General features: G+C 39.3%; 1 protein-coding gene across 2 annotated transcripts in view; it reads right to left on the reverse strand.

Moving 5' to 3' along the window:
* EPB41L4A (erythrocyte membrane protein band 4.1 like 4A) overlaps positions 1-23271 on the reverse strand; it is a 139144-nt gene that overhangs the window by 115503 nt on the left and 370 nt on the right. The window lies entirely within an intron of this gene.

Here is a 23271-nt window from a genome sequence, read left to right on the forward strand (position 1 = left end):
AATAAAAGAAAAAAGGTAAGAAGAGAGTGGGGATGAAATAGGAACCAAGCAGCAACCACAGTGCACTGCACAAGGAAAAGCACAGAAAAGAGCCTGTCAGGCGTCAATTTATTGTGCAGTTTATCCATAACTGGTTTCAAAAACAAACATATTTTTTACTTCCTCTTTGGTACAGTGTGTAAGTCTAATTACAGAACACTCCCATTAAGGTGAAGTATACAGCACACAGCCTGGATTGGCTTTATATTCCCATCATACTATTCACCATCTACAAGGCAAAAATCCTATGCCTTCTCCAGTCCCCAACCTGGCCACGGCTTGCTGCTATTACACAGGTGAAAGGATAAGCTGGTTTAGTATTTCACAAACAGAATACAGGACAGATAAATTTGTGAAAAGTGATCTAGAAACAGAGGGGGTTTGGCAGTCCTTGCTTGCCCAAGTAGGAATGAAGAAAAAATTTTAATTGCTCTGCCAGAAAGTTACTAATGTGTTGGTTACCACACGCATAACCTATAAAATTCTCTGAAACAGACCCAGATGTGCTGTTGAGATTTGTTGTTTATTCACTTTTAAAACTGTCCAAGACCGTGTTCATTTGTGACACTGTCAGAAGCATACCTGACTTCATCAAGCAAAGACTGGCACCCTGCAGTCATGTCAAGACAGATTACTTCCACAGTCATGCTCTACAAAACCTGTCATGAACCAGGAACTGTAATACTGCTATTTTCTTCACAAGCCTCCGAACTATTTAAAATCCAGACAATAGCTATAAACCCACTTCTAAACATTATACTAACAGAAACTTAGGGAATATTCAGCTCATACCCAAAGGCTTCCCAGTCTGGCCCCACTTCTACTCAGACCACACTGCCACACACAAACAAAGCACAAAAACACACCTGGCCTACTCAGGCAGTGCATTGTAAACGTCATTCAGAAAACCAAAACCAAATGAGCTCTTTGCTTCCAGGGTGATTTCATGCTCCCTGCTATTGTGAAGGTTTTGCCACTGGGGCAAGCAATTCTGTCTCCACTGACCTCATTTCCCTGATACCTTGTTTTTTCCATGTCATAGGCAGAAATACCAGGAAATACCTCTCAATGTTAACACTATACAGCTAGAATAATCTCTAGTATCCAATGCAAGCAATGAGAAGAGACTGATTAATGATGTTTTAAAACAGTCAGTAGCTGAACTGGAAAAGAAAGGCTGCAAAGAAAAAAACACTGGAGAAGAAACTGATAAAAAAATCCTAGATAAAATATATACAAACAACATAACCATTACAAAAGATCTATTCTGGAACATTTACATAACACACAAGTTTAATGCATAGTCAATGGAAATCTACAAATCTATGTAAGATACCAAATATGCCACTACCACTTGAAAACAATACCTGATAATCCTGGCTTTATGTTTTCTGAAAAAGACACTGGAAAATTTGAACTAATACACTACATTTAAATGGCTAAAAAGTGAGTTCATGCAGTCACATAACATTATATTAAATCATGCTTTTTTATGTAAATACTTTTATACATGTTAAATTAGTCTCTTGACAAAGATGATTAACACATGAAGCAATCTTTATGGTATGCATGTGTGCACAATTGCATCTAAAATTAAAAGATCCCAGTGAATACTAATGTTTTGAAGCTTTTTCCACCAATTCTAGTTCTGCTAGAACAACTTTTATATAATACAGAATATTAAAAATTTCTTTTGAGAAAATTACACACACACACCCCCATTTTTTCCAGGCCCCTGTCAAGGCTATCAAAGGTCTTTTTCAAGAAACAAGAAAGTGACAACAGTCTGACCCTCAGCCTTTTGAAATCAGTGGAAAAATTTCCATTGACGTAACAATTGTGCATCTAACCTAGATCACTAAATACACGAGGAAAAAAAATGCAAAGAGCTATTCACAAACATGCCGTCATGCAAACAACAGAGAAATGGGGAATAAAGCCAGAAGTTGTGGAGGGTGAGGGGTTTTTTGTCAACTTCCTTGGTTGTCACAATGCTGAGTGCCACACTTAACTAAGCTACGTATATAAAGATACAATTCCAGTTCTTCAAATTTACAACATCCTAGTCAGTGAAGATGACTAATATCACACATTACACGGACAACACATCTTTAACTTTCATCCTATTGTCAACTAGCTCACATGAAAATACTGAGCACCCTGTGTTTCTTTACGAGTGGTTCAAAAACCTTTTCCAGACTTTTAGGAGTGGCACATTAGCTAGAGCAGTTCAGCAGTTCTTCAGCACACTGCACTCTTCAGCCACTACTCTCCTGGAAAAGACCACTGGCCTTTCAATTACTTTTTTAGATAGATACATACATACATAAGTAGATGTTTATACTTTTATATATATATATTATATTCTCTTTCGTATGTAATATAAGCGATATATATATACACACACACACAACACACGCGTATGTATCATCTACACACACACACATTAGTGCTCCATTTGTTTATCTACCAAGAGATGGTACTAATACATCTGACTTGGGAATAACACTGTCAACAACTAGTGCTGGACTTGCAGGATACGGATATTAATTCCTCAAAATGTAAAATGGGTAAAAAAAATGATCTAACATAACTGAACTGGCACCATTAAGCCTAAGCTTAATTACAAACTGCCAACAGTTTATTGTAACTCCACTCTCAACTGCTCAGCAAGCAAACTACTGAACTTGCCAGATCAAAGGAAGCAATATTAAAGAAACAGGGATACACAATGCAGTAATTTTACACGACAGTAAAATGTTTTGAGTCTGTTTTGTATGGAAGCTCAGTCCTTTCATAAACTTAGAAAATGTGTATTTTATACTTTTTTCGCCAAATACTGCACAGTCAAGCATGGACCTTCAATATAATACCAATTAAAACAATTATTTCACTTTACCAAAAATGCATCAGCGTAATTCCTCCATTTTGACACTATCCATAGCCAATTTACTGATGAAAAGTAAAGTTCTGGGGAGAGAATGAATAATAGCTTTGTGAACAAGCTAACACTACAGTACAAAATAAAGATACAGTCAAAACTGCTACATAATGCATTTGTTTGATGACTACAATGAGTAAACTTTTTGATATTGGGGGGGGGGGTTCCCCCATGTTTTCACCACATCCCCTGTCACACAAAAAGGGAGGAAAAGATTTTGAAAGGCATTTTTACACTGTGTAATCTTTTATTCAATTTCAGGGTATTCTCTTCAGTCTGCAGGTAATTTGCACAGAACACATCCAGATGCTTGAAAATCCAAAAAAATCATATTCACAATCAATATTTACTCAAAGTTTCAGATTTTTCAGTTACAGAGCTTAAAATACTGTAGTTCACTATAATCTCAAACCAGCCCAGGTTCTGTAAACCAGAGAGATAACGAATTTTTTTCACCACTAATTAATCTGCTGAACTGTAAAGTGAAACTTTCCCTTGCTGACAACAGGCTACTGCAACACGAAGTTGAAGTAAAAGGAAAAGGTTAAGATGGGAAAATGAAGAAACCATACTTTGTTCTGCTTTTGTGATAACACTACGGCAAAACGATATTGCGCATTTTAAGATGTATCTTCTAGAATGACGACCCTATTGAGAAGGCTGCAGAGAACAATTCCCCATTATTAAAAAAAACATTTTTTGAGAACTGGTCCAATGCATTGGAGCAACACTTTATTTTTGTAAACTCTTGTAATGACATCCCAATTCCTAATAAATTACAAGTGTGGTTGCATTAATTCTACCATCAACAAAGGCGGAAGTCAATACTGGGCCTAGATATAAATGATGAAGTTTAATAAATACATAAAGCAGGAAGGTAACACTGGCAAGAGTATTGATGATAGCACACCATCAGTGGAGGTGCCCTTTTTTTTTTTCTTTAAAGAAACAATAGCTCTAGAAAAACCATAGACAAGAAATCAATTCCTACACTTCAGCACAAACATTTTTAATCATGACGCTCAAAACATGGCCTTACATAAGGGGGTGAAGGAAGAACAGTAGATTTAACACCATTTATTAAAGTATTTCTAATCCAGAGGAGTGGGGGAAAAAAACAGTTTACAGGTTGAATGAAGTATGACCTGCCTTTATTGTGTGACGCTGTATTCTGTAATTATTTGTTGCATTTACTATTCATATGCACTCAGTTAAGTGAAACAGCATGATAAAACTCTCTTCAGGAAGATGAACAATAAACTCATCTTTTGTAAATTAGCTAAGGCAAGTAACTTCTCTTTGGAATATTCCTGTTTTGCTTGTGCAGGTACATTTTTGCAAAGGCTTCAGAGACAAAATATTAGCACCTTTGACTTAAAACTACAGTGCTGTTTAAAGAAGGGTTTTAAGTAGAGAAGGTCCCTGACAAACACACTGAGTTCAGTGCAGAGGTCGTAACACCTATCTTTAAAATGACAGGGCCTTGGACGGTAGCATTCAAGCCTTTCATTTCATCATGGGGATATAGGAGTATTTGAAGGAGGTCAGCAGGCGTTCAGTCCTTCTCTGCGCCTCAAACAGCTCGACGTGGAAACTCTCGGCAAGCTGGGAGCTCCCTGCTTCGGGGCAACCTGGCGGGCTGCAATCCAGGAGATCCAGAGGAGATCCAGCTCCCACCCACTCCTGCCCACTGCGCCTCCTCAGGGTGGGGAAAGGGAGCGGCTGGGGTAAGCCCTGTTCCAGCCATAGCCAGGTGGCATACGACTCCTCGGGAACCACAGCCAACTGGAGTAAATTAAAGTAGACCTCAGGCTACCTCAGAGAGGGCTGGGCCAAGTCAGGAGAGGAGAAACACGCAGCTGTAACTAGGATAGAGTTCAAGGAACACATACTCTCTTAATCAAAAACGTTTTTCCTCTTAATTTGGTGGAGCGTTCATAGTTTTACAAAGGTCTTTGTAGCATACCACCTGTCCTTCCCATGTCTGCAGCCACAGATACAAACATTAGCAAGTCTAGGCGGGAAAAAGCATGAATGGAAGGGAATATTACCTCTGCCATGTCATTCTGTTTCTACTGCACTCAGGATTTTTGGAACCTAAAAGAAGAGGCCAGATGACAAAAATTCAACTGCAATGCCAGTGCTGAGAATGAAGGTACTCCTCCCTCCCCAGGAGATGCATCAGGTAGGTAACTCAAAACAGGTTGTCGCTGAAGACAGCATCTCAGCAAGCCAAGAGCTAAATCAGAGACAAACACAAACTGTTACTCTTAAGTTCTACAGAACGCCGGTAAAACTTAACCCAAACTGGAGCAACATTGGAACGTACTGGTTCAACGCCCTTTTTCTGCTTCTGTAATTTTGCTGCCTGGATAGCAGTTGGCAAGAAAGCTGGTTAATACTATTTACAGATTCAGCCTAATCTTACAGTGTCGGAAGAACAACATGACCACAAAGACACTGGAGAACTTTTCAAATATGAAAGATGAGAACTGCCTAATAAGAAGCCATTACACATTCAGGTCCTTCAAAGCCTGAGACTAAACTGCAAGTAGCTTTGCCTGTGGAAGACATGAGTTCACTCTGAGGAACTTCTGGAAAGCAGAGGGCTCTTCTAGTCATCATGAGTTTTCTAAAAATCTTTCTAAAATTGTGAGTTTTATCTTTGGGAAGTGAATTCATACAAACTTTTAAAAATGGGAAGGGACACTGGATGCAACAGTGTCATGGAGATGTCAAAAATCAAATGCATAAAACCAAGCCAACAAACTTAAAAATTAAGTCTGCAGAGAGAAATAAATCTGTCTATGGCTGCAGGCGTGTTTTTTTTAAGGGGAGAGGGGTCAGGAAGTTGGCAGAGCTGGTAGCGAGGTTTGTTTGCATATTTTTTTTCCCTGCTTCTCTTTTGTGGGTTTGTTTTAAGTCAACCCGTTCTTTGTGGTTAAATAAAACCCCCGATTTTTGCCTGAATACATTTCCAGTCTTCAAGGTCCTCTCAGATCTTCTAACAAAGAACTCTATGAGAACTTGTATCTGGTAGAAGGACTTATATCTGATAAAATCGATTTTAATTGAAGTAGCTGTTTCACTCCGCAATCCTTATTTCCTCTCACATCACTTGCCCCTTCTGCTCTATTACCATCATCATCATTTACAGAGATGAGACACAAAGAGACTGTAGTTCCCTGTGGAAGGGATTGTAAAAAATACATCTACCAGTCCCTAACTCCCAAAACTTAAAGTCAAAATAATGAAACAAAACAGGAAAAAAAAAAAAAGGAAATATAATTTGCCCCTTTCGTAAGTGCAAAGACTTGAAGTCCAGACCCTCCCAAAGGGGTTAAACTGGTAGAAGCAAGAACTGCACTCTGGTCATTTACATACCATCTCAAGACTTTGGCCAGCAGACCAATCTTACCAGTTTTCAGTCTCCTCATCATCTTCAGAAGACTGTTTTCATGTCACATCTTCTGGATTTCTGCTGGATCCCAGCCTGGCACAGTTTAAAGCTGCCTTGGAATGGGTAACGTTCTGCCAAGCAAATAGCTCCAGGGACAGCCAACATGAAGCACGGAGATAATGATACACATTCAGAAAGTGTGTTGTGGTTTGAAGCAGGGGAGGGAGAAGCTGCCAAAGCTTTTGCAGAGTCACAAGGTTAAGTCCTCTCTGCGTGGAGACGCTCAGAAAAACAGAGCAGAACAATAATCCTTAGAGGCAGCAGCCTGAGGACCACTGCTGCTCAACATCTAAAGAGTATACATACAGGAGTATAAAAGTATATGCTGTTTAAAATGTATTAACAACATTAGTTGATTTGCTGCACACAGTGAGAAAGGGAACCTATGCACAACCTTCTACCCATGGATGAAATTGCTGCTCAAAGTTTTTTGCTTTTGTATCACTGACAGTGCAAGGTATATGCTGTCATATGCTTGCTGGGAGGCCTTTATCTCCCTCTCACCAGACTTGGAAAAAACAAACAAAAGAAGTTGAGGGGAGACTAAGAAGGTTGTTCCGATTAATTTAGTCCTCTCTCCTTATCATCCAGGAAGGAAATAATGGAAGAACTATTCAAGAAAGGGAACTGCAAAGCAGGATTTCAGTGAGGACACACTGCAGAAACAAACATGAAGTTTCGTAAGGGTACACAAAAACACTGGGCAGGAGAGAAACAGCTAAGGTAAAGCAAACCAGTCCTGATATTCTTCCTAGGTACACAAGTATGAGAAGGTAGTGGAAGACATCTGTATACAACCTAATGCCCCATATATGCCTAACCTCCTTCACCTTGAGTACCAGACAATTGCCTGAGTGCCTGTCCCTGCCCAAAGTCAAAGCTTCCAGCACTTCCTTGGCATCAAGTCTCCTAACATGCTATAAAAAAGCATGTTAAAAAAGGTTAAGGATCAAATGTACGCTATGCGGAGAACCACTCAAGTTAGGAAAAAATGAAAAGTAGCTTAACTGAAAACAAAAGTGACCCTGGCTAGATGTCAGGGAAAGTTTTCTAAGTGGAAGAGTAACAATGGACTGCAGCTGAGCTCCTGGGAGGCTCCTTTAGTTGAGGTTTTCAAGAACAGATGAGACCAAAGGAACCTGTAAAGAATGAACCACATATTTGTGACCATGCCCTCATGTAATGCAATTCACTATAAATTGACTATACATCCTATTCATCTAATTCCCTTCTACCCCTATTGCTCTACAGAAGCAATCCTAGCTACTTAGAAATGATGACTTTACCTTCAAGGGGAGAAAAAAAAATAATCACAGCACTTGCTTTAATTCTGAGCTTCCTCACAGAAATATGCAGGCTTACTGGTTTTAGGAGTCAGCAGGGTTCATGTTTTTGAGTTCCTCTCTGCAACCATGACAACAGAAAGTTTAAATTATTTTAAATGAGACCAAGAAAGAAATTCCAAGACTTTGCATTGACAAAAACACCAAAGTGAAATCCACTATAAGAATCAGACTGTAGCACTGCAGATTTGAAGCCTTCCAGGGAAATCAGAGACCCTTGAAGATACCTATGTAAGCTGAACCACCACTACCACAACCCGTGCAGGCTCTTCGCCAACAGCAAATGAAAGGTAATGCAACTAAATCCTCTTATTGCAAGCTAAACTGAACTACTAAATATTTGCTATTCATGCATGTAGATAGCTACCACAGCTGAACACTTACCAGCTTGATCATGTGCCCAAACCTTTTGACAGAATCTTCTAAGAATCAGCAGAGCCCACAAATACTGCATGCAAGTAAAAGACTTAGATACTGTAGTCGCACTGGAGAACTTAATTTTAGATAGGTTAACACATCTACCTGAATCACAGAACTTTCAGCTCCACGTCACTACATAAATGACTCTGTGACAGTAAAACCTTCCTTCTGAAATACAGTTTTAATATGTTGATATGTGAAGAATTACAGTTTTGCTTAGAGGCAAACTTTTCTTTGTGTCAGCAGCAGCTGTTCCCTAAAACTGTTAAATCCACATTTAATTATGTGGGATTGTTCACTTATTAAAAATACAGACTCAACAGCATAAAATCCTCTAACTTCTGTTTCTAGCATTGAGTAAGAAAATGCCGACTCATAATGTTAAGATGCTGCTTCCCAGTTTCAGCTCATGAGTCTAGCTCTCATACACCAGGCATCATAAATGCACCTTGATGTAAGTGATACTGTTGTACTGATATTTACTCTGTAACTGGCAATTCAGGCATTGAGACAGTTTTTCAGAATTACCTGAGTGCCAAGCACAACCTTTAGAAAAGAGTTTTGAAAGAGTCTTATGCAAGCACCTGAATACTTCTGAAAATAAGTTCATGCCTGTGTCCTTTGTGTACAATTCCAATCCTGCCTATGATTACATGATACAAAATAATCCCCATTGACATTGACAGGATCTTCCTCACCAAGATTGGATCCTTCCAATTTCTTCTTTTTCATATGCATAATTTTTTTCTGTTTTGATTAGAATTTTGTTTGCTTTGATACATTGTTGCATAAATGATATGTGAGATAATCCAACAAAGGATAGTATCATTTTCTTCTCCTGTAGCAGAACATGTGTGAGCTGACTAAAGCCTAACCACTGACTTGACTTATTTTGGCTTAATCAAGTGTCACTGGAGGATATAATTCCCAGTTGAAGCAAGAGCCCCAAACCAGAACAAACCTTTGTTCAAAATAAAAAACTCTTTTAAGCAGATCCAGCTGTTTATCTAAATGAAGGAGACTAAAAAAAAAAAAAAATCACAAAAATCAGCAGTTCCACCAGGATTCAAACAAGTCTTGTTATTTCACATGTTATTTCACTATTCTAGCTCTAATCTGCTCTAATCCTTAGCATGCATAGATAGATATATGTTTAAAGGTGTTTTAACCTTCTCCAACATACTCCTTTTCCCGAAAGTGAGTAGCCTATATAACATGAGCACTACCGTAACGTGTAGCCAAACAGACTCCAGTGGGATTGTATTTTACCTTCCCATGAAAGCACATCCAGTTAGTCAGAAAGACAGTTTTTGCATGCAGAGAAAATCTTGAGGTTTGGGGGTTTAATGGGCTGGCAGGGCTGATTGGTTGATCAAACGTGTTTGATAGAATGTGGGTTCTGTGTTTTGATAAGGTCAGTACTTACTGTGGAATTACCTGCCAGGCCCTTGGCAGACAAGCTACCTTTGCAGCTTTGTGTTAGAGATGCTTAAAATCTTCAGGCTTGCCTAGAAACCTTCCTCAATTCGCACTGCTCCTGGAACCAGAGTGTACCTCCCTCCCAGCCTGCCCCAGGCATGGGTGGTGGAGCTTCTAATGCTAATCTATTGTCTTTCTCACTTACGGAAAGGTTAAGCTAGGTAAGTACAAAATTATTTGTACCAGTATAAACTGTTTCCATGCTGGTTTACCTTTATAATTTTTTTGCGATGAAAACAGAACACGCTTAACCAAAATCGTGACAGCCGTGCAAGAACTGGATACGCATCAGTTCAGAGCTACCCATAATATGCGTCTATAATTTGGGGCAAACGCCTGGTACAATTTACTCACAGCAGAATTCTGCAAATTTATACTACCAGAACAACCACCCCAGACTAATCAGCTATTCTACTGCCTAGAGACAACACCACCTGGACTGACAACTTGGCCTCTTTTCTCCTCCATCCCAACCAGCTCCCCTCCCACACTTGCCAATTTGCTCACTCCTGTATTGCTGCAGCCCTTAGACTGGTATCTCTCTGGGGCAGGGCCTGCTTTTGCATGGCTGTTTGCAGAGTACTTTGATGTTTTATCAGCGTGCTCAAGTGCTACCACCACTAGAACAACGTATTAATACCAAAAACTCCAGCCCCAGCTTCGAGCAGGAGGAAACAACTGTACACTTGAAAAATAACCTAAATCTACATGTGTCATGAATGCTGGAGCATGAACTAATAGAGTCAAAAGCATTGTTTAATTCAATGGTCAGTCCCTCCTTCCAGATCAAAAATGGCTAGTGCTCGTGACAGAGCGGAAGGCTTCCTTTGTGTATACTTAAAACAATCACTACTGCGATTTCCTTTAAATCATTCTTCTGGTTCCCCACTCCTGCTTCAGACTTAAAAGAGCTAGGAAGAATCATGCTTTTCCCTGCATGATGATTTTTTTTTTCCTTTTTGCAAGCCTGTACTGAATAGAAAAAGCCTGTATCAGGCTGGTCAGGTTTCCTGTTCCCCCGTAAATGTTCCTAACTGCCTTCAAAATGCAAGCACATTTGTATGCACGGTGAACTTCATAGCAAACACCTGCTTCTTAAAGGTACTGTACACTCTGCTAGCTCCTGTAATTTACTGCTTGAGTACATTCTTTCACTTCATTTTTTGTACACTCAGAAATCAATGTTCAAAATTCAATTACACTACTTTTCTGCAGTTCAAGTGATTTTTCTTATCCCATATTCCTTCTGAATGCAAGAAAAGGAATATGAATCAGAAGAAGCTTGAGTAACTAGATAATAAGCAGCAGCCTGTTAGATGTCCTTCTTACAGATGATAATACTAAGTCCATCTGCTCTATGTGGTGAGATTTATGTAGGAAAAAAATGCATATTAAGATGAAGAACGTTAATCCACTGCAGGCAAAGGCAGTTTCAACAGACTTATAGCAATCCACTGGTGGATTAGATACAAACACACACACAGCACAATCACCTCAAGTTGAGCATGGAGATGGGCATAGCATACATTTATATCACTTTGAAAGACAGGTGAATGCAGTAACAAACACTGGCTTGTACTTTTGTGACTTTTCAAACACATGCTTATACTCCAGTAAGGCAGGCATATAAAAATATAGCTGTTTTGAATCATCAAGTGAAGACACATGGTAGGATTAAATAATACTGAAGAAACTTTCACTTACCCATTTGATTTTGGAGTTTCTTTGGGTGCATTATTTGCCTATGAAAAGTTCTGGATTAATATTCTTGGAGAGAGGGTTCTATAAGTACACTACATGTATGTCACACACAGCAACAAAAGTATTTCTGTATGCTGCCCTACCGCAAAGCTTCAACCCTGACCTAGGTAATACTCATGGACAAAAAAATAAAATTAAAAAAAAATATTTAAAAATCAAGAAAATAGAAAATGTCATGGGCTTAGATACAGACTATGCAACAGGAAAAAAAAACACATCTGTAACAAAAAGCTGGGTTTGATTCATTTTTGGTGAACTTAATGCAGGTGGTTTAATTCCCTTCCAATCAAACCTTCCCCTCAACAAAGTATGCCATGTCAGAAGCATGCCTTCCTGCAGGACTTCTGCCTTCTTCTGGAGTTTCTGCATGCTACAGTAAAAATTTTGATCTCTTAGAAAAACACAAACATGACAAATCACTGCAAAGAAAGAGTTACAACAAAAGAAAGAAAGTACTGAGGAACTTTACTTCCTTTTGACTTTTTATAGTTTCCTCTCCCCAAACGTCTTAATTTCACCAAGATCCCTCTGATTTCTGTGCAGACACACACACAATATCAAAAACAAACCTATTATTTTTCTGACCATCCATGCTGACTTTCACTCACCTATTCACAAAGCAGCAGACATCATAAACAAACATGGTCTGCATTGCAGTTTGTCTTTAAACAAAGACTTCAGGAGACAGTTCATGAAACCTGCTTCTATAGCAGATTTTTTTCAGGAAAGTGGGAAAAGAGAAAAACAGATCTAAGATCACTGAATAAAGATTCAATCATGAAAGGCACAAACAGAGCTTTCATGCTCTAAACAGTCAAACTGAAGATCTGAACGCTGATGAAAGGCCAAGGATGACTAAGAAAAAGTTTAACTATTATTTAAAAGGTAGAAAGTTTATAAGTTTCTTTTATGTGAACAACTTCTAACATCTTTGTACAAGATCTAACACATTTATTTTCAGCATCATCATTTACTAAGGGAACCTGTTTGCAGAAAAATTGGGTCCAATATGGCTCCTCTTGAAGTTGGTGCCAAAGCACACCAAAACACCGATGGTCTTCATTGGAATTGAAACCAGGTCCACAGTTTCAAGTATTCCCAAATCAGGGAAAGGCTTTGGTAACTCACTATTGCTTTCATAAGAAGAAGGAATGTTATTACCAAATTGCCGCCTAAGGAAGAGAATTGGCTTTTGCAGGAACAGCTGAGTGACACTGGAGGAACAGCTGAAGGAATCACAAGGCCAGGAGCATTTTCTAAATAGTAAATCTCATCCATACCTATGTGGAGTGTTGGGAAAGCAGAGAATATGGCCCATTTTTGGAGAAAGACAGTTTGTAGAGGTGATTTTAAAGGCACTATAGTTTGTCAAGCTTTAACACAGAAGAACAAAACACTACTCAAAATAATCCAGAATAATTGTGCTACATTTGAAGGACACCAAAAGCTTTTGTTTCCAAATACAATCCCACAGCTTCAGAGCTTGCTATGTTTCAGGTGAAGAACATACACGTTGAAAAGAGAACTGAAGCGTTCAGCCAACTTAAATGTTACACATTAAAAGAAAAGGCATATAGGCATGTGTTTTGGAACATTCAGGTCCTGCTTTTAGTGACTTTTAGAGAGAAAAAAAAGAACAGGGGGAAGAATATGGCTAAAGAACCTGACATCACTTCAAAACAGAGGCAAAATATTTGATCTTTTGAACTTAAGGGCTTTATTTCATCCTGAAAATATTATTAAAAAACACCTTTAAGCCCACTCCCTCCTCCACTACCCAAAGCAGCCAATGCAAATTAAACCTAAAAAGCTGAGGGCAAGTCAGGACATTCACACACCTCTTCAAAAGGTTCCACTACAAGGTCTTGTGGCTTTCTTCCCTTCTTTCACAGAGGAAACAGCGATACGGGAAAAGTTTTTTGCAAGTGTAACCACACTGCCAATTTGCATCTCTCCTTCGTTTGCCCAGGGCCTTTTTCTCCTGATCACCAGTACTGAACTTAGGCTACCCTTCTCCCATGACCCCTTCTAAAGTGTCCTAATTTCCTCTGAAGGGAGATGCAGGTGCAGCATCAGGATCATCTGCTGCATGCTCCCCTATATAAACAGCTTAGTTTCAGTCATTCAAGCCAGCCTTCAACATTACCCAGCAATGCATGCACCTTCAAAGCACCCCAATACATATCACTCACCCCTTACAGTCATGCTATGACAACCGGCATTACGATAGTCTGAGACTCAGCTTGCTTTTATTCTGGCACACTGAATAAACAAACCAACTATACAGACAAAAGACTGTCTGTCAGCATCAAGCAGACTTCCAAGGACCCCCAAAGGGGAGGTCTGGGCTGCGTGCAAGGCAGTGCAGATGTGGCCAGCTGCACCGCTGAGCCCAGGACGCAACGGGCTCCTTGCGCTCCCTCATACTGTCTTTCCAGGTAGTACAGACACAGCCACAGAAAACCACAGGAAACGAGAATGTGACTGGCTCCTCAGCAGGAACAAAAACTGAGAAAGTAGTAGCAGTCACAGCTCTCCACTCCCATTTGGTTCTGACACATGACTTCCTTTCCCTTCAACAGCCTTGATGAGAAGGTTACACTACTTTATAGACAACAGCCATCTTCCATACCATAGGCAAACAGATTAACACCACTGAAACAGAATTAGAGCAGAGGCAAGGCCTAATGCAGTAGTGTTCTGTCTCTGGTGTTGGCCAACACCAGCTAGTTTTGAGGACAGTTTAAGATGCCCCCAGTAGGAAGATGTGGAGCGTCTGCTTTTGTATTACGTGTCATACTAATATTCAGAGACTACCTCTTTTCAGAAGGGATATGTAACCATTTGCTTCAAGTTGTAAGTCAGTGCCGAACTCACTCCTCATTACTCATCTAAGTGTTCCTCCCCATATTTTTAAGTCTGAGTAGCTAGTTTCACCAGTTTGCTGTGGGTGGTACTCAGACATGGCATAAAAAAAGGTGTATTTTCCCTTATGGTTCTGGATGCAGTCCCTTATATAGACAACTCTTGTTCTAGCATTCTGAGAGGAATACCTTCTAGCCACCATTCATCCACCAAATAGGAAAGAAGATTGCCACAATTTTTTTACACTGTGACACTAAGAATCTGAATAAAACTGATGAACTAAAACCAGAACTGTGATTTTTCCATATCTAATTTGTTTAAAAGATTAATAATAAACTAGATCCTCAGTATTTAATAAATAAAAAGTGCGTATTACTATAGACAGAAAATATTTTTTGTGACACTACAAATAACCTATTCTCAGACATAAATGAGAACTTACAGTGAAATATATAGTATGTGGAAAACAAGAACCAGGTCCAGTGTTTTTTATCTGGACAGCCATTCTTTTGGCTCAATCCTGCAAGATGTTCAACTGCCTTTAGTTCTGCAAAGTGTTAAAGCATGTGCTTACATACATTAGTAGCCGTGCCAAATTTTACCACTAATTACATAGGGAAACTGCCATTTTCTGCCTTCCAAATACTTTTCATGCAATTGAGATATAAAAGATCCTCCTTTTCCATTACTAAAAGGCATTCTAGTCTCACACAGCCAAAGAATTTATCCCTCAGTGCATTCAGTTCTCATTTTCCTGAGAATACAGGAAAGATAGTAAAGTGCTGAGCCACTTATTATCAAACTGGCTCACTCAACCACATACAGATTTTACCCACATACCCAAAAGTTCAAGAACTACAGGAAGACAGACTGTCTTGCCTGGCTTACAGAGAGCTGTTTGTAACCCTGAAAAGTTTAAAAGGTAAGTACTGACATATAAATAAGTACATGAACCATAGAAAATATAGCCCACTTTTTCCTCCACATTAGTAACTATCCATGACTATAATGACTTTATTATATATTCTAAATGTAAGCTGAAGAAGCAGTCAGATTTCACAGAATGTAAAGGATTCCCCTTATTAAACATAACTAATACAAACACCTGATAGGAGGGAGGGTGTGCCACTCGTATGCACTTCCCTCGTGTCACACCAAGACAGCATAAAAAAATTCACCAGGGGCAATGACAAAGAAGGGTTTGTTTAAAAGGAATCCTTACAAACCTCTGAGACTTCTAACAACCAAGCTTTAACATAACACCCCTGGTACTATAGGTTAACGATGCATACAACTCACTAAAGATTTCCATGAAGAATGATCAAAAAATCCCTACACAGGAATTTTAAATTTTAGTTGTTATTTTCAATAATGATGATTGGTACTATCAACTTAAAGAAACTACTGAGGTGTGTTTTTTCCAGCTCTGGAAAGGTACTACTAGAATTATATTTCACAAAAGGTCTCTTCCCTTGTCATCATAGCACGTATTTTCCTCTTTCACTCATATTCCCAACTGTTTCTCTTTCTCTTGATTTCTAACCTCCCCAGTACTACTGTTTCCCCTTTCCTTCCCTCAAATACAGAATGCAGATCCCCTGGCTGTGTGATTACTGCTGCCTGTGTTCCCTTACACACCTCAGACTGGACCATTGTGACCCATTTTCTTACAGGTAAGCACCTGCCTCCCAAAGAGTCACTAAGCACAGTCTACTTCTGACCAGTGGGACAACAGGCAAAACAAGGTATGGTATGTTTATGGTGATACTGAAATTTAACTTTAAAAAAGTCAGTATTTATGGTCACAAACCAAGCAATACAGCCTTCTACCAAAAATAAAAATGCACTTTTCCCACTTGGCAAAACAGGAAGGTTCCCCTCTTAATGCTGCAGGAAAACCAAAGGAGCAGAGCTCCATTTTGCAATGTTTCTATTGGTTTTCCACTCCTAAATAATAGCATGGGTTGACCCCAAGCGTGTCCCTTTGACCTTAGTGCCTACAGTGTTCAACCATCCCCAGCACAGGATGCAAAGGAAGAAGTGGGAACAAAAGCACAATCAATACTGAAACTACAATCTTCATTTTAAACTATAAAATTAAATTGGTATGCAGCAAACACAAGTTCTGATCAAAAAGGCAGTATCTAAAATGTGCACTAAAAATGCAGTCTGCAAAATTCTACACAGATATTGAAATATGATTATTCACTTGCAAAGATCTCACGTTTGAATAAATGCAGCTAATATAGCTGCTCTATCACTACCAAAATGAAATCCTCTTGAGGGAAACAAGCACTTAAATTAAAAAAACACTGACAAGAATGAAGGAGAATGCATCAGTTATCTCTCATCTTTCTACCAAAACTATGGATATTAGTAATAATGCAACAGGACCAATACATAACTTCTCGTTTTCTCATACGTGTTCAATACCATCTTGGCAACAAGTATTTTACAGTGTGAAGTGACATAAAACTACAGCTTCTTAATGAAATTCTGTTTCTGAAGCACTTGTCAAATTATTCAGTCTCTTCAACAGTTCCCCTCATATCACATGGTAATTTTTAGCAGTTTTCTTTCTTGAGCAGAAGGGTTGCAATTCTGCAGTTGAATTTTAGTTTAGAACTTTAATAAACTAAAATGAATAAAATATCAACAGATGGTATTTAACTGTACTAAATACTCTAATATAAGAAATGCTCAATTCGAGTTACAGAAATCCAAAAACGTTTAACTAAAAGGCCGCCTCACACAGCTTACATTTGCCCTGGTTATATTAAGAAATTATGGCTTATTGAAACGAGCAAAACAGACCCCTCTGACAACGTTATTGCTCAAACCTCAGGTTGACTAAGAGGTAACCTCATTTAAAAGTTAATGTATTTCCTTCTTGCTGTCATGCTCGTTTCATTAATTTAGTTAAGTGCACCCAGGGAAAATAAAGTGTCTCAGTGTTCATTTATTTTATGTTTATTCCCTGGAGTATTTAAAATTGCTGGTCTCATCTGTAAAGATACTGGTGAAATTAGTAATCTATTTCAAATATGTGACAGTAATTTTGAGAAGTAGCTAATAGCAAGGTTTGTGAGCCCTTTTTGTTCCTTTCATTCTTTCTTAATTTGGAATTGTGCGCTGTTTCAGTCCATTTTTAGAGGACTGAAATAGTGCACAATTCCACAGGCACCATCTTGTACTCAGTGTGCAATCAGATGACTATTTTATAGTAGAAATTTAAGAAAGAACAGCATCTTTCTAATATGGAAGTGCTATAGAGTATCATTAATCTATGTTTTTGTTAATTTTTTTGTTGTTGTTGCTTTGTTATGAACAATCCTTAGACATACTGTATCTATGACATTAAAGAAGAAAACATGTACTTATTTACACTTGGAGCTTGACAACATTATCTGTTTAGTTTCCCTGCTGCTGTGCAAAATATGCACACAAACCAGAAAACTGTAGCTTTATAAAGAGAAGAAATCATAAGGTTGCCAACAGGACTTAGAATGGTATCAGTTTTTCTAAATACTGTTTTCCGTGTTAATAAAAAAAAAAAAAAAAAAAGCTGGGTTTCAAGACTGTGTCCTCCTAACCAATTCACTTTTTATTAAGTATGCTTTTCAAACAATATTCTGAGTATCTAGAAGAATCTACCTTGAAAGTATCTATTAATCAATAACAAACAGGGCAAAGGAAAGAATATGCTTGAGCTTTGATATTACAGTTTAGTAATTATTGTAGGTAGCAAGCGAATTACCTTAGGCAGAAAGCAACTGCAATCTACCATTAAAAAGGTTTTTAGGATTTCTGAAATAGTGTACCTGCATAATTAAGAAAATTTCTCACAGAAAGATGCTTTCCTTTTTAAAAAATGTATAAATGTAAAACAGCAGAAATCACTATCACAAAGAATACATTCCACATTCACAGAGCAAATGACTACCAATTTGACTTTTAATGCCAACTCTCAATTAGAGTAATTTACACAATGTAAACTCTTTCTATTCATAGGGCTCTATTTCCTCCTGACTGTGTATTCATTAAGCATTTTCACCAGGGAAAAAAATAGGAGCCTAGCATTCCCGTATTGATTCCTTGGAGTCCCTAGAGCTAAATTAGCTTCAGCCAAAAGTGCACCCCACATTTTCCCTATATGCTAAATTTTGAAGGCATGAAGCCTGGGACATTTTGAACTGCTCGGACTCAAAAAAACCCCAACAAACTTCACTGGGGAGTGAAGAAGAATAATGCAAGAATAATGCCCAGAAAACCTTCCGAGAAATCGTTATGTTTACCTATTTCTATATATCATACTAAATCATATTTTCAATTATTCCGTAAGTTTCTTAACAACATGTATCATATTCTGATGAACCCGCTCATGTTTTTTACATATCAAGTCATTTAATACATTCCCTAACCTCAGTCACTCACTACTTCAGGTATTTGGGGGGGGGGGGGTATTTTTTTAAACCATATTGAGATGTTGAAGCCTGCTTTTAGATTGTTGGATCTCATTTTGTTAAATTCTCAGTAAATCATCATGCAGAAAAATCTGTCTGCTTATTTCCCAGATAAAAACCACACACTTTCTTCGGAGACCAAGTACCTTATACAGATTTGACCTCTAAGTGTAGTTTACAAACAATGAAATGCACCTCTGTATGGAGGGCCACATATGAAGGGACAGACAGCCTTGTATATCACAGAAGTACTAATTAACACCTTAACATACCAAGTAAGTGTTATGCTGGCCAGAATATCACTATTAGATGGTACTACCTAATAAAATAATGTACAGAACTTACACTGTAAACAGAGTCTTCCAGGAAGAATTAGTGTATCTATCCTCTTCATCACTTCTCTTACAATCAAACTTTGCTGTTGGCCCGTCACACATGTCAAATTAAGTAGGACGCAGACACCACAGAAATAGTGCTCAGAGGAATTTCAAGGATTACTTCAAAAGTGCAATGACCAGATGGCTTAAGACTAGAGAGTTTGCTCACTGGAGAAGTAGCTAGTATTTTTTGAAGAATTTGATTGCAACCAAAGAGATATAAACATAAAACAGAGATGTTTCATAACATTTTTAACTTCTTCAGGAGAAAGAAAACAAACATTTGCTTTAAATAATGCTTTCAAGACAAATAAGTAAAAGAGTTGTTAAATTCCTGTTACATACGCATTACAGGATGACCGTTCTTTCTGAAACAGCTAATCACAGATAGGCTTCATAGTATTTTCTAAGGGCCCACAGAGGTTTGCTTGACCTCCAATAACAAGTTTGAGCAACAAGGCACACCAATCTCCTTCTGCGAGGATAATTACTCCAATTCCTAACAGAGCCAAAATATGTAATGCCCTCAACCCATCAGTCAGGTACCACGTCAAAACACTATTGACACGTCTTGTGACATCAACAAATAAGCTGTACCTGCTCAGAAGGTAGTACTGTACCATAAAAATGCCTAAGTTATTGACTAATCTATATGAATATGAATCAAAGTAACAGGCCTGGAAAAGTTATTATTTTTCAGTTAACAGCTGATTCTTACCATATTTGTAGCAATAGTCTGTTAAAAAGTCATTTCTTAATTGTCATCTTGAACATCCCTTTCAGAGGAATAGCTGCCCCAATCTGAAACCATATACCTTGACTAGACAAACTGTACCTGGACCTGGTGAATAGCCTTTTAATCCAAAATTGTCTGGACTATCAACTGTCATTGCTTCACTATCTCAAAACATGTACTCTCCAAAATATCTCTCGCTGTTAATGTGCTGTAGGGAAACATAAAAATTGATATTATATTTGATGCCCTTTCCCGATTATCTAGCTATTATCAGCCTGCTGTAACCCTGAAGGCTGGAGAGCCAGCTTCCACATTTTCACACAACAGTGCTCTGACTTTAAACCACAAAGATGTAAAGGGAGAACAGCAAGACAGCACTGGTAATGGTGAGAAAACAAACTATGAGAAGCAAAAGTCAGTTTGAGCAACTACAAGGAAGAGATCACCACAAACCCTTCCAGACAGCGTGGCCCACAGCAGACTGCTCCACTGCCACCAGCCTAGAGGGCTGGGAACTTTATTCCTGACTGACGTTGACCTGTTGCATGACCTTGGAAAAGTCGCTCGACCTCTTTGGACCTCAGCTTCCCCACTTGGAACCAGAAAAAAACGATGCTTTCCTCTTCCTAACAAGCTCTTTGAAATTCACAGACAAGGATCCCTAAACTGCACCCAAAGTCTTAGTCTTGTGCCACCTCTGCTCATTGTTTTAATCTGAAGTACAACTTAAAGCCCACTGTAGTACCAAGAATGTGTTAATAAAAAGGTAATTCAAAAACGTCATATTTTGCAGCGTATAGTTGCTGTCAAGCACAGCAAGTCAGAAATAACTAAACAATGCATCTTCAAAACCCTACATCAGTTCAGAAACAAGTATCTGCTTCATGCCTTTATTTCAGATTCACCAAAGAAACTGAGTTGCTTAGGACTCCTACAGTCACAGAGCTCAGTATTCCACCCTTCAAAGCAAGTAGGACTAAATCCACTAATATCAAGTAAGTACATAGAGAGTAAATAGCTATTAAGTTGTGGTTTTTATTTCCAGCAGACATGCATCTGCGTGGGGAAAAAAGAAGGGAACAAAGTTGCTTGTATAACCCCTTAAAATCTCTGCTCTTGTAATAGCTCAAGATTTGTGAAACAGTACCAAAAACATGTTTTGTCCATAGCTGGGAACCAAATTAAAAGTGTGAAGACAAATGAAAGATCACATCCAGAATTTTACGTTCTAAGAAAATCTTGGTTTTAAAATAAAATACATAAGAACATCTATAATCTGTATCTCGGTGCCAAAGCTGAAATTCTATAAAAACAAATACAAGACTCTGCATTTTCAGATGTGTACATGCTAACAAAAGGTTTAAAACAAAACATTCATATTTCAAGGTTAAAGTGCCAAATGACAGAACACGGCAAATTTTAAGTTCTGTTTTACTAAGAAATAATCGTGTAACTTCAATGGAAGCCTGTAGAATAAAAACAACACAAATGCTCCCTGAGCAGTTTAAAATGGCATAAGCCAGAACTCAGTTGAAAGAGCCCATTCTGCCCTCCTCCAGCTGTGAACCGGGTCAAGGCATCGATCCAGCTGAAGACTAACCCAGCAAAAGGAAAACCAGTGGTTACCCTTCAGCTGGACATGCGCTGCTTTTCACACACAGCTGCGCAAACACTTGTGCAAGTACAAAGGCACGGGAGAACACAATCGTGGAAGCCACTGGGTAGGAGAGAACTATGCAGTTCTTCTCTGTAGTTTTCACAGGCTCATGAAGCTACAGCACTGGGGTGTGGTTTCACATTATACAAATTTGATCTTAAAAAAAAAAACCAACAGGCTGCTACAAAAAGGGAGATTCTCCTTTCCCTCCCTTCCCCACTCCTTGTGCAGTGTCAGTGCCTACCCCAAAATGTTAACAAACTACCAGTTTTCTGCCAAATCCACACTCTGTTCCAACTGACTGCTCCACGGTTAGATTCAAGACAGAGAAGAAGCAGGTGGAAGGGGTGAAATCTTTAGCATCATACCACATTCAGATCACACTAAGAATGGCAGGAAACCACACCCTCATCTTAAACTAGACGGTTCCCAACACTGCAAGTCACGCGTTCTTAAAAAGAAGTTACGTCTCCAGACCCTTTCTTTCCCATGGGACATGATTTTTTATTAGACACTGCACAAACCCATCACCTTTCAGGGTTTGTATTCATGAAGCAAACTGTAGGGCTATCTTTGCAGATTATTCTTTTCATATACTTCTTCTGCGACTGCACATTTACAGGCAACAAAACCACATATGAATGCATAACATACATACCCACATCTGCACACATAAAGCTAAGTTTTCCAGAAGTGTCTAAATTTAGGCTTCAAAGACCCTATGTAGGCACTGAATTCCAGCGTCACAGTGATTTGCCTACTCCTCTGTGCTAAGCATGGATTTATGAGCCTATTTGCAGGCAGTTGATTCAGCAAAGCTTGGCAATTGCATGTAGACCTGGCAGTGCCACAGATTACAGTTAAAACTATATTGTTAAATTTAGACTCCCTCTACCCCCCGTTTGGGTTTTGCTTTCCCCAGTTGCTTCACCAAACTTTACTCATTCTAGCTGTGACATACAGGCATACAGATTTTTATTCTTCAAATGTCTTAGGTAAAATAGATCAGCCCTTTCCAAGAATAAATTTTAGAAGAACCGATTCCTTTTTCTTTTTTTTTCTGATCCAACACCATTGCTCATAAATTCAAGTCCCTGGCTTTGCAAACAAGGGCTTCAAGTGCCTGAGACGTGCCATTTGCTGTCATCAGGCTTAACCAAACAGGACCAAGTTAAGGGCCCTTAGAAAAATCTCAGTTTCCACATCCTCTGTCAGCCCTCATTAGCGTTCGGCAGATGACGACTTTGAAGAGCTCATCCTGGCCGAGCGTGCCGCAGCAGCAGCGCCAAGAGCTTTTTCCCAGCGACCGGGCCACCGGCCACAGGGCTGGGAAGGGTGGCTGGACCTTCACCCCCTCCGCTCGGGAGCTGCTGCCCGGCAGGCCCGGGGGCCGGGGGAGGCGCCCGGCTCTGCCCCGCTGCCGGCGGCCTTTCCCCCGCCGAGGCGAGCGGCTCCGGGGAGGGCACGGCGGGGAGCAGCGGACAGAGGCAGAGGGCGCGGGGAGTGACTCAACACGGGTGCGCAGCAGCCCGTGCACACAGCCGCCTTTTTCTCTTTCTTCTTTTTTTTTCTGCGGTAGCACGTACAAAAAAATACTCGTGTCCCGAGTGCTCCGGAGGGGTCGGCACCTGCTCGTTTAAATGAGTATCTCCACGTAAAGTCTCCAGAGCCGCGTCTACCCCACCGGCACGCGTCTTCCGGATCCGTCGGTCCCTTGCGCGACCACAAGG

Source organism: Buteo buteo, chromosome Z, assembly GCF_964188355.1.
Source record: "Buteo buteo chromosome Z, bButBut1.hap1.1, whole genome shotgun sequence".
NCBI classification, from domain to species: Eukaryota; Metazoa; Chordata; class Aves; order Accipitriformes; family Accipitridae; genus Buteo; species Buteo buteo.